The following is a 12,299-nucleotide window of genomic DNA, read 5'->3' as shown; positions in this document are numbered from 1 at the left end:
TTCTCAAAGATTAGTCTGTTCTGTTTCCTGATATCCAGTGCGTTGAGAACTCTCATTTCTTATATTCTGTCCAGTTTATTTTGGTTGTTTCAAGTAGGAGGATAAATCCATTCTCTATTACTCCATCTTGTCTATGAGTGGAAGTTTTCATCTTCTTTTGAAGTTGAAAGTACTCTTCCAATTATAAAATGAGTTCACACTCAATGAAAAAGAATCAGAAAATAACAGAAACCTAAAGAAGAAAATCTTCATCACTCCCAGTGTCCTCTCATCCACAGGCGCTGGGAATGTTTTGGTCTGAGTTTTGTCACCTTTTTTTCTGTGTGTTTGTGTGCATGTAGCAGGGTCAGAAAACCACTCACGGTACATCAGATGTGCAAAGAAAGCAGAGCTTCTTTATTTTCCTACTTGATTCATCTGTTTGTTCTAGAGAGATACCATCTGCTGGGTAATAAGAAGGGGGAAAAGCAGGAATCCATTCTAGTAACCTTAGTCTAATGATTTTAATGCAAACAGTTGGTTTTTTTTTCTGTTTTTGAGAAACTCATTGTTCTTAGGCTGAAATGCTTGACCAACTAGGTATCTTCCTGCTCTCATCTTTGACTTCTTAAGACTGCCTCTAGTATATGGGGGAAGAGCTGTAGGATTTCTGGGTCCTGTTGGTAGCCAGGAGGAAGGGGTCCTGTCAGTCAGTTCAGTTCAGTTGCTTAGTCATGTCTGAGGGTTTGAGACCCCATGAACTGCAGTACGCCAGGCCTCCCTGTCCATCACCAACTCCCAGAGTTCACCCAGACTCATGTCCATAGAGTCGGTGATGCCATCCAGCCGTCTCATCCTCTGTCATCCCCTTCTCCTCCTGCCCCCAATCCCTCCCAGCATCAGAGTCTTTTCCAATGAGTCAACTCTTCGCATGACGTGGCCAAAGTATTGGACTTTCAGCCTCAGCATCAGTCCTTCCAATGAACACCCAGGACTGATCTCCTTTAGGATGGACTGGTTGGATCTCCTTGCAGTCCAAGGGACTCTCAAGAGTCTTCTCCAACACCACAGTTCAAAGGCATCAATTCTCTGATGCTCAGCCTTCTTCACAGTCCAACTCCCACTGGAAAAACCATAGCCTTGACTAGATGGACCTTTGTTGGCAAAGTAATGTGTCTGCTTTTGAATATACTATCTAGGTTGGTCATAACTGTTCTCCCAAGGAGTAAGCATCTTTTAATTTCATGGCTGCAATCACCATCTGTAGTGATTTTGGAGCCCAAAAAAAGAAAGTCTGACACTGTTTCCACTGTTTCCCCATCTATTTCCCATGAAGTGATGGGATCGGATGCCATGATCTTCGTTTTCTGAATGTTGAGCTTTAAGCCAACTTTTTCACTCTCCTCTTTCACTTTCATCAAGAGGCTTTTTAGCTCCTCTTCACTTTCTGCCATAAGGGTGGTGTCATCTGCATGTCTGAGGTTATTGATATTTCTCCTGGCAATCTTGATTCCAGCTTGTGTTTCTTCAAGTCCAGCGTTTCTCATGATGTGTTCTGCATATAAGTTAAATAAGCAGGGTGACAATTTACAGCCTTGATGTACTCCTTTGCCTATTTGGAACCAGTCTGTTGTTCCATGTCCAGTTCTAACTGTTGCTTCCTGATCTGCAAACAGGTTTCTCAAGAGGCAGGTCAGGTGGTCTGGTATTCCCATCTCTTTCAGAATTTTCCACAGTTTATTGTGATCCACACAGTCAAAGGCTTTGGCACAGTCAATAAAGCAGAAATAGATGTTTTTCTGGAACTCTCTTGCTTCTGTGGTCCACATATATTCTCCAGGTTCTCCCTGATCTGAGCCGCAAAATAGTTGGCATGGCTGCTCCTTGGAAGAGTGGCTGCTGAGGGGCAATGATGGCAGGAGAGCAGCTCACGCAGGGATCATGCGGGGTCTTGTTGGCCATTGTAAGGACTTAGTTTTCATCCCAGGTGAAATAGAGGAGCCACTGGAGCGGTTTCCTGCGGTGGTAAGAGCTGAAAGTGAAAGTGAAGTCGCTCAGTCGTGTCTGACTCTTTGCGACCCCATGGACTGTAGCCCACCAGGCTCCTCCATCCATGGGATTTTCCAAGCAAGAATACTGGAGTGGGTTGCCATTTCCTTCTCCAGGAGATCTTCCCGACCCAGGGATTGAACCCGGATCTCCTGCCTTGCAGGCAGATGCTCTACCGTCTTAAAATGGGTTCAAGAGAAAATGGGAGAAAAGAAATAGGAAATAGTAAAAATCAATACTTTCCAAGTCTTACTGAAAGGAGGAGGGAAATGGAATGAGGATCGATGAGTCTGTTTTCTTGTTTGTTTCAATGGGAAATAGTGGGAGTCATCCAATAGAGAGGGGAATGAGGGCTGGTGGGAAGTTGCTGAAGACTGAGGAGCTGGTACCTAAGTGGGGTGGGGGTTGGCATTAGGGCACAGCCAGGGTGCCGTAGGGCAGGCAGCTGGGCAGCTGTGGAAGGGACTGTGTTGATGTTCCTGGATGGTTTCCCTTTCTCAGTGAAAAAGGGAAACAAGTTCATCAGCGGGACGCAGTGTCTTGAAATGAGGAAGGAGCTGTCGGGGCTTTGGGGAGAAGGGAGTAGACAGGCTCGCCAGCCTGCACGAAGGGCGAATTCGAGATCGATGTGAGGGAATTAAAGCGAGACCAGTCACCATGTTTGCAAGTTTCCCTTCATCCTCCTTCAGCTTAACAGGCGCTGCCATGGTTTAACCAAGTTCAAGGTTTTCCCAGGCAAATACAGTAAAGTGAGAGGGCGGCGAGGGAGCTGAAAACCTGCCCGAGGTAAGGCGGGAGCTGCAGCGACAGCTTGTGGAACCCCAGTCGGGGAGGAAGGAAGCCAGGGCCTCGGCTGGGGGAGGGGCAACTGAAAATCAGGAAGAAGAATTAATGACGTGTAGAGCTCAGCAGATATGAAAGTTGTTGGCATGCGTTGTTGGTGGAAACATAAATCGGTACAGTCACTGTAAAAAATGCTTCCCCCCCCCAAAAAAAAAAAATGCTTCCCAGGTGGCTCAAATGGTAAAGAATCCATCTGCCGAAGCAGGACCTGCAGGTTTGATCTGTGTCAGGAAGATCCCCTGGGGAAGGAAATGGCAACTCACTCCAGTATTCTTGCCTGGGAAGTTCCATGGACAGAGGAGCCTGGTGGGCTATGGTCCATGGGGTCACAAAAGATGTGAACATGACTTAGAGAGTAAAACAATATATACAAATATGTATATATGTATGTATATGTGTATACATGCTAAGTGAAAAAAGCCAAGCATAGAGAGACAAATAGTGCAATAACTCACTTCTTTGTGGAAACTAAACAAGCTCAACTCATAGAAGCAGAGAGTAAATGGTGGTTTTCAGGGGCTGAGGAGTCGGGGTAAATAGGGACATATTGGTCAAATCAAGTTTCGGTTATGCATGACGAGTAAGTCTGACTTAGTTAATAATACTATATTGCATACTGGAAATTTGCTAAGAGAGTAGATCTCAAGTGTTCTCATCACATGCACACCCAAAACTATGTAAGATGTTAGCTTGATTATAGTAACCATTTCACAATGTATGCTGATATCAACATGTCACATGGACACTGCTGCTGCTGCTAAGTTGCTTCAGTCATGTTCGACTCTGTGCGACCCCATAGACGGCAGCCCACCAGGCTCCCCTGTCCCTGGGATTTTCCAGGCAAGAGTACTGGAGTGGGGTGCCATTCCCTTCTCTGCAGGGATGATAACCTGAAAGTATATACAAAACATTTATTTTTTTTTTGTTTTTTGTGTAACAAAAATTTTTGTCATTTTCAAATAACAATAAACAATATTGTTATTGTTTATAACAATAAAATAAATAGCATTTTATTGTTAATAAGGATGCTACCAAGAGCAGGTCTTTCTGGACACAGACCAAGAACATGGGGAGAACTTGCATGGGAGAGATACTCGCCATCAGATTCTGCTCATCTCCTAACCCAAACCCATCTTCCATCCCTCCTCCACTCCTCTCACTGGGCCCTCTGGACCTTAACCTTGCCGGGACCACACTCCTACGAGACGACCCAGGAGTTCTGGGCTTCTTTGGAGAATCAGGAGAATAGGGATGAAAACACTCTCTTTTGGCTTGATTTGTAGCAATAGCCCATTTCCATGGTGTAAATATCCTTACCACGTCTTGTTTCAAGTTATAAGTGGTTTAACAACTAGCTTGCAACATGCCTAAAAATGGAACAATTGACTCTTGCAAGCTGGTACCAACCTTCCAGCAGCAGACTACTGGACACGGGGTCTGGTGGTCTCCAAACCAGATGGCATGAGGGGGATGTGAGAGCAGAGCCTGGAGGCGAGGGAGGGAGGCATGGAGGTCCTAAAAGAATGACGGACAGCTGCCTTTGCACCACTCTCATGGGGTCTGGAGAAGTGGGCTGTATTTTTTAACCAACCTTTAATATGAATTTTACTGTTTTTTGTGATGAGTCACCCAGATGCCTCTTCCTGGAAGAACTGTCATCCCAGCTGCTGGGGTTATAAGGTCGGCTGACTCCACCCAACTCAGGACTACTCTCTGGGGACAATCCCAGTTCACGCACACCCCTTGGGAGCCGCCACCTGGTCTGCATTGCAGTCTCTCCTTCCCTTTGCCCTGCGCTGCCCTCCCTTCCCATCCACAGGTATCAATCCCAAGGCCAGTCCCTAACTCCATCTCAGAGAACCCAACTGGCAATCCACACCCCACAGGGATGAATTCGAAAGAGTCAGTTTGATAAGGTGGAAAGGTGCCCATATGAATTTGCCACTTTGATAACCGGTGGGGTTGAATCTTTTTTATAGGCATTGACTGAATTACTTCCTTTGTGGATTGCGTTTTTGAATTGCTTCGTTTGCTTGTTTTTCTATTAAGGTGTTTGTGTTTTTTCCTTTCTCTATTGATGAGAGTGCCTACGTGTGTTACCATCATAAAGATATTCATCTTTGCTTTCTGTGTGTTTCACAAAATGTTCTCAGGCTTCCCGGTCTGTGATATGTGTCTCTTTTGTGGTTAAGACTTGGTCACACTGCCCTACCACCTCCTAACTGTGTATCTCTGGGTTCATCCTTTATCTCCCGGAGCCTTTGTTTTTCATCTGTGGTTGAGTATTCGCTCAGCTGTGTCTGACTCTTTGCAGCCTCATAGACTCTTTGCAGCCCCCCAGGCTCCTCTGCCCATGGAATTTTCCAGGCAAGAATACTGGCATGGGGTGCTATTTCCTACTCCCAAGGAATCTTCCTGACCCAGGGATCAAACTCACATCTCTTGTTATCTCCTGTGTTGGCAGGTGGGTTCTTTACCACTAGCGCCGCCTGGGAAGCCCTTTTCATCTATAATTGGGGGAAATATTAACACTCTCTAGGCTTGTGATGAGGATTGTATGAGTTAACAACATGCTTATAACAGTAACTGGAATGCAACATATATGAGATAATTATTTGCTTTTTATTAGTATGTATATTATTTTTTCTTATTAGCCACACAAAGGTTACATAAATTTTTTATTGAAGTTTAGCTGAGTTACAACATTATGTTGATTTCTGCTGTGTAGCAAACTGACTCAGATATCTATCTATCTACCTATATATACACACATATGTGCTCTTTTGTTCTTTTCCATTCTGATTTATCCCAGGATATTGACTATAGTTCCCTGTGGCACACAGTAGGACCATGTTTTTTTATCCATTCTCTATATAATAGTTTGCATGTTCTAACCCCAAACTCCCAGTCCACCCCTCCCCCACTCCACCCCTCCCCCACTCCCACCCCCTTGGCAACCACAAGCCTGTTCTCGGTGTCTGTGATCTGTTTCTGCTTTGTAGACAGGTTTGTCGGCGGCACATTTCAGATTCTGCAAATAAGTGATTGCATATGATAGTTGTCCTTCTATTTCTGACTTACTTCACTTAGTATGATAAGCTCTAGGCTCATCCGTGTCGTACAGATGGCAGTATTCCATGCTTTTTTATGGCTGCGGCTGCTGCTGAGTCACTTCAGTGGTGTCCGACTCTGTGCGACCCCATAGACGGCAGCCCACCAGGCTCCCCTGTCCCTGGGGTTCTCCAGGCAAGAACACTGGAGTGGGTTGCCATTTCCTTCTCCAGTGCATAAAAGTGAAAAGTGAAAGTGAAGTCGCTCAGTCGCGTCCGACTCCTAGCGACCCCGTGGACTGCAGCCCGCCAGGCTCCTCCGCCCATGGGATTTTCCAGGCACGAGTGCTGGAGTGGGGTGTCGTTGCCTGAGTAGGATTCAGTTACGTCTCCTTTATCCGTTCCTCTGTTGATGGACAGTTGGCTTGTTTCTGTGTCTTAGCCATCGTGAATAGAGCTGTTATGGACATACCGGGTGCGTGTCCCTATTTGAATCATGTGGTAGCTCTGTTTTTCGTTTTCTGAGAAAACTCCACACTGTGGTCCATGATGGCTGCACCAACTCACATTCCCCCAACTGTGCGGGAGGGCTCCTTTTTATCCACACCCTTTACAGAACTTGTTTTTGTAGACTTTTTGATGAGGGTCACTCTGACTGGCGTGAGGTATGCCTCATTATAGTTTTGATTTGTGTTTCTCTAATAATTAGTGATGTTGAGCATCTTTTCATGTGCCTATCAGCCCTATGCAGAGGTTAAATTTTGTGTAGTAAGAGATATCTTTTATGGGTTTTGCCCTTAAAACTGATATTCAGGAAAACTTTATTGTAAGATTATATAAATATCTACCACAACTTTCTTAGTTGTACTTTCTAGCTTTGTTAAAATACACAGATAATATATATATATATAATATATTATACATATTCATATGTATTTGAATCTTATGCCCATCCAGGACTCAGAATGTGTTTTGATGTGAGATTTAAGATTGTGCGCAGGCACAGTGCCTGCGCATCCAGTGTTCCTTATTAAGGAGCTGTATTAGTGTTCTCCAGAGACACAGAGCCAATAGGATATTTGAGTACGTGAAAGGGGATTTCTCATAAGGACTTGGCTCACTCAGTTTTGGAGGCTGGGGAATCCCACAATGTGCTGGAGGCCCAGGAGAGCTGGTGGTGCAGCTCAGTCTGAGTCTGAACACCTGAGAACCAGGAAGCCGATCCCAGCCTGAGGGCAGGAGATGGCAGGAATCAACAGTGAAGCAGGGGGAAAAAAAGGGGGGAAACCCCTCCTCCATCCACCTTCTCTTCTATTCAGGCCTTCAATAGACTGAATGATGTAAACTCCATAGAGTTTTTACATCGAGGGCAACTTCTCTACCAAGTCCACTGATTCAAATACCAATCTCATCCAGAAACACCTTCACATACATGCTTGGAAATGATGTTTAATCTGGGCACCTTCTGCACCAGTCAAGTTGACCCAGAATTAACCATCACAAGTCCATTCTTTGTCAACCTGGCACCACAGGAACCTCCTAAAACCCTACTTTATCTCCAGATAAGTTAGAACAAGGTCATAATTCTGCCTAACAATATAACTATCCTGTGTACAACAGAAAAACACTAACTCTTTCCCTAGAAGTGGAGGTAAGGTCCTTAACTGATGTATCCTCTTTCCTCAATGTCCTGTTACGAACATACTCTGATGTAAAATGAACAATATTTAACTACTATGATACGAAGTCAATATATCTTATATGATAAGGGAATAAGAGAGGGAAGAAAACACACACATATTCACAGCAAAATAGGGAGGAAGTACTGGTCACAATAACACTCCTTGTTTCTGTAATGGGTCATGTGATCACAGCTGGTATTTACAATGACCTACTTCCAGGACCTGTTCTTTTATCTCTTTGCCTTCTGTAAACCCCTTAGCTAGTTGTGGTTCTTTATATGGTGGGGTGACCAAACCTTCATTCCTGAAGGGTCTGGGCCACTGGTGGTCCTGCCTGGATGGGGGCCATTTCAGTTTTTTGTAAACACTAAACTCAGAGACCCTCTAAGGTACCTCTTGCTTTCCAGACACACTCTGGTCCACTAGCACCACCGAGGAAGCCCCTCAGTCGGCATAATGTCATCAGTATACTGGACCAGGGTGATGCCTATGGACGGAAAAGCAGCTGAGGTCCCTGTGAACTAAACGACGGCCGATGTGGGAGAGCTGATTCACCCCCAAGGCAGGGCATTGCGGTGTGCATGGTCTTGCCAGCTGATGGCATCTGGCTTCTGCCAAGCCTCATGGACAGAGATGAGGGGAAAGACATTTGCCAGAGCAGTAGCTGCATGCCAGGTGCCAGGGGAAGTGTCAGTTTGCTCAAGCAATGACGCCACATCTGGTGCAGCAGCTGTGATTGGAGTTACCACCTGGTTAAGCCAATGACAACTCTCGGTCATCCTCAAGATCCACCTGCCTTCGCACAGGCCAAATAGATGAGCTAACTGGGATGCGGTGGGCATTGCCGGCCGGCATCATTCAGGTCTTTGATGATGGCATACATCTCCGCATCCCTCCAGGGTTCACTACTGTCCTGGGTAGAGTATGTTCTAGGGGCTTCCACTTGGCCCTTCTCACCGTCAGAGCCGTTACTCCACGGATCAGAGAACCAGTGTGGAACTCTGCCTGCCGCTGAAAGTGTGTTTTCCAATTATGCACCGAATGGGAAATGACCACAAGACGGGCTTGGGGACCCACTGTGAGACAGACTGGAGCTAAAGCTCCATTGACCACCTGACCTCCATAAATCCTAGTCTGACTGGAGAGCCATGGTGACATCTGGGGTCTCCTGGAATCAGTCCAGTAGCCAGAACCAGTGTCCAGTAGCCTCAAAAGGTCCAATTTTCCCCTTTCCCCCAGGGTGCAGCGGTCTAGGGATGGAAGGAAGGAAGGAGAAAACCTAACCTGAAACATGTCAGTAACGTGCTGGGACCTGGCCTCCCCTTCATTCAGGGGTCCCGGCTCTGTAAACTGCCCCAAGTCTGACTCTGCGCTCAGTCATGTGTTCCCTTGACCCAGAAATGCTCTGTTTATAGAGACCAAGTAAGAACTGAGCAGGCTTCCTGCCTGTTTCCCTTCTAGAAACATCACGATCCCTGCACCTCCCAAGACTGCTGCTGCCAGTGGCCCCGTCCCCAGGGCAGCCCACTGCTGACCCATACCTCCATAGAGTTTTTACACAAGTAAAAGACCAAAGGCTTTACTTCTTATTACAGTATATGGTCTGAAATTGAGACAGCTGAAAGGAGAAATTTTCAGCTGAAAGGAGAAATTTTTCTTTAAGAGGCTATAATAACTCAACAACTCATTTTCTGTTTATCATAGACATTATCATGGAAGGCAAATTGAAGATATTCCAAGACAGAAAGGATGTCATGACTCTAGGTATTAATTCTGCAGTTAAGAGTTTGCCCTCACAAAACCTGTTTATGTTCTCCACAAAACTAGATTTCAAATCTCTTGGCTGGATACATGCAGTGCATCAGAAAAAGCAGCTAGTTCATGATAAGCTGGATTCTCCAGGATCATCGTCCAGAGGTCTGCACGAGGCAGACCAGCCTCACCGCGGCTTTGACTCTGCGTCCACCACCTCCTGCCTTTCGTGGGTGAGTGCCACTTGGCCCCTGGAATCCCGTGGCCCAATCTTCCTCTTGCATTTAGATTTCCCACCTCAGTGACCCCTCTGTAGATCAGAGGTCTGATCTACAGAGTAGGGCAATCACAGAGTCCAGCTGGGACGGCTGGACTCCCGTCAACAAATGACTCCTCACAGTCTTGGTGAAAGGTGCCTTCTGGACCCTCCCACTGCAGGTGAGTGGATCTTCAGTGATAAAGCCACTCTAACCTCCCAGTCTCCCTAGGCCTTTGAGCCCCTCTCTGTACATTCAGGCAAGGAATGGGGCAGTTCACTCAGGTTGGATGACCTTTGGGTCCATGTTGGAGCCATCCGAGCCCTTTCTAACTTTCCAAGGTGCTCTATGAATATAGAATTTCTGCAGAGTGAGTCCACATCAAAAAAGTCAGCCTAACCAACCTATGTTTCTTCCCCCATACCCCATACCCCTAGTATCGATTCCCACACATGCCTCCTGGTTTCCATCTGTGAGTTAGGAAACTCACATAGTTCTCTTGCAAACAGGCTCCCCCTTCCTAAGTCATGCTTCGTACTTCAGTTTAGGGTCCTCCTGGGACTAGATTCTAGTAACGGGCTTACCTGGTGGTTCAGATGGTAAAGAATCTTGCTGGCAATGAGAGAGACCTGGGTTCGATCCCTGGGTGGGGAAGATCCCCTGGAGGAGGGCGTGGCAACTCACTCTAGTATGCTTATCTGGAGAATCCCGTGGACAGAGGAGCCTGGCAGGGGTCCATGGGGTCGATATGACTGAGAGATTAACAGCAACAAAAAATAGGTCTAGAAGCAAAGAGGGGTGATGAGATGGGTCCTGAGGAGAGTTAGCCTTGTCCTGCGTGACACCTGCCTCAGGAAGCCAGCAGTTTTCATCTCCGCAGACCGAGGTAGAAAGTTGGGTTCCTACCCTGGAGAGGCCAACTGCCCTGCAAGGTGGGCAGACCCTGCTACTGGGAGAGAAGACCACCAGAATCTGAGGCTCCGTGTTCCCAGTTCATCAGGGTCTCTCCTCACATCCTCATGCCCCACGGCACTTTATTACTTTTTTGGGACTTCCTTGGTCCCCCAGTGGTTAAGACTCCGCCTGCCACTGCGGGGAACATGGGTTCCATCCCTGGTCAGGGAAGATTTCATCTGCCTCGGAGGAACTAATCCTGTTTGCTGATCCCTTGTTCCTAGAGACCGCGCTCTGCAACTGGAGAAGCCACTGCGATGAGAAGCCGGTACACGGCAACTAGAGAGTAGCCTCTGCTCGCTGCAACTCGAGAAAGCCTGCACACGGCAGCCAACACCCAGCGCAGCCATAAAAAAGAATGTGTGTTCTGTGGCTCAGCCGTGTCCGACTCTTTGTGAACCTTTGGACTGTAGCCCGCCAGGCTCCTCTGTCCATGGGATTCTCCAGGCAAGAATACTGGAGTGGGTTGCCGTTTCCTTCTCCAGGGGATCTTCCCAACCCAGGGATGGAAGCTGCATCTCCTGTGTCAGCTGCCTTGCAGGCGTATTGTTTACCGCTGAGCCATCGGGGAAGCCCAAATGTATCTTTATTTACTAAACCAGTGTGCAATATCAAAATACGTTAATGTATATAATGATCTCCAGTTGTCATCTAAAGCAATTATGTAACTCAAGCTCTACATTTAATATTAACAAGTTTTTTGTTTTGGTTTGGAAACATTTTACTTTATACTGGGGCTTTCCAGGTGGTTCTGTGATAAAGAATCCGCCTGCCCAGGTAAGAGCTGCAGGAGTCACGGGTTCAATCCCTGGGTCAGGGAAGATCCTCTGGAGGAGGAAATGGCAGCCCATTCCAGAATTCTTGCCTGGAAAATCCCATGGATAGAGAAACGTGGCGGGCTATAGTCTACAGGGTCACAGAGAGTCAGACGCAACTGAGCATGCGCACGCTCAGGCACGTATTTGGTTAACAACGTCATGTTAATTTTCAGTGTGCCGCGCGGTTTTACTGTCCGGACTTCTGGCAGGAGCTGCCCTTTGAGGCTGAGAGTTCAATTTGCGTTGTAATTCAGCTAATCACAGGATGAACTGTTTGACTGTCAGCGGTTCCAGCCCGGCAGCTCTGCAGATGACCGTCTCCTTCAGGGCACACGGGGAAGCTCTTGGGTCATTTTTGTGGATTGTATGATGCCCGCCTCCCACTGGCGAGGGACATTGCCTTGACAGAGTCCACTGATTCAAGTGGTAATCTTATCCAGAAACACCCTCCTAGACACATCGGAAAGGCTGTTTGGTCTGGGTACCTCATGGCCAATCATGGTGACACATAAAATTAACCCTCACAGAATCTCACTGGTCCCCCTATTATTTAAACTTTTAAATCACCCTTTTATTTGAGGACAGCTTCAGAGTTATTATGAAGATCATCCAGAGAGCACTGGTCAACTCTACTTGGTGTCTCGTATTCTTCACACCTGACATCGGCGGGGTACATTTATCACAATAATTGAATCTATACTGGCATATTATTTTTCACAAAGTTGCATACTTTATTCAGATTCCCTTGGTTTTCTGCATTCCAAGATCCCTCCCAGGACACCACATCGCGTTCAGTTGTCACGGCAACCTGAGTTCCTCTCGGCTGTGTCAGTTTCTTAGACTTTCCTTGTTTGTACGACCTTGATATTTGAGGATGACTCGGTGGAGTGTTTCATAAGATGTCAACCAGGATTT

At 46.6% G+C, this 12,299-nt stretch overlaps 1 long non-coding RNA gene across 1 annotated transcript; it reads left to right on the top strand.

Annotated features, from left to right (window-relative positions):
- Nucleotides 1-2,598: 2,598 nt before the first annotated feature.
- Nucleotides 2,599-11,913, top strand: LOC121817134 (uncharacterized). Its single transcript, XR_006056930.2, has 3 exons — nt 2,599-2,814; nt 9,431-9,588; nt 10,791-11,913. It is a non-coding gene; the product is annotated as an uncharacterized LOC121817134 (long non-coding RNA).
- The last annotated feature ends 386 nt before the right edge of the window (nt 11,914-12,299 follow it).

This window comes from Ovis aries, chromosome 18 (genome assembly GCF_016772045.2).
Source record: "Ovis aries strain OAR_USU_Benz2616 breed Rambouillet chromosome 18, ARS-UI_Ramb_v3.0, whole genome shotgun sequence".
Classification (NCBI taxonomy): domain Eukaryota; kingdom Metazoa; phylum Chordata; class Mammalia; order Artiodactyla; family Bovidae; genus Ovis; species Ovis aries.
This window is presented reverse-complemented; position numbering and strand designations above follow the sequence as displayed.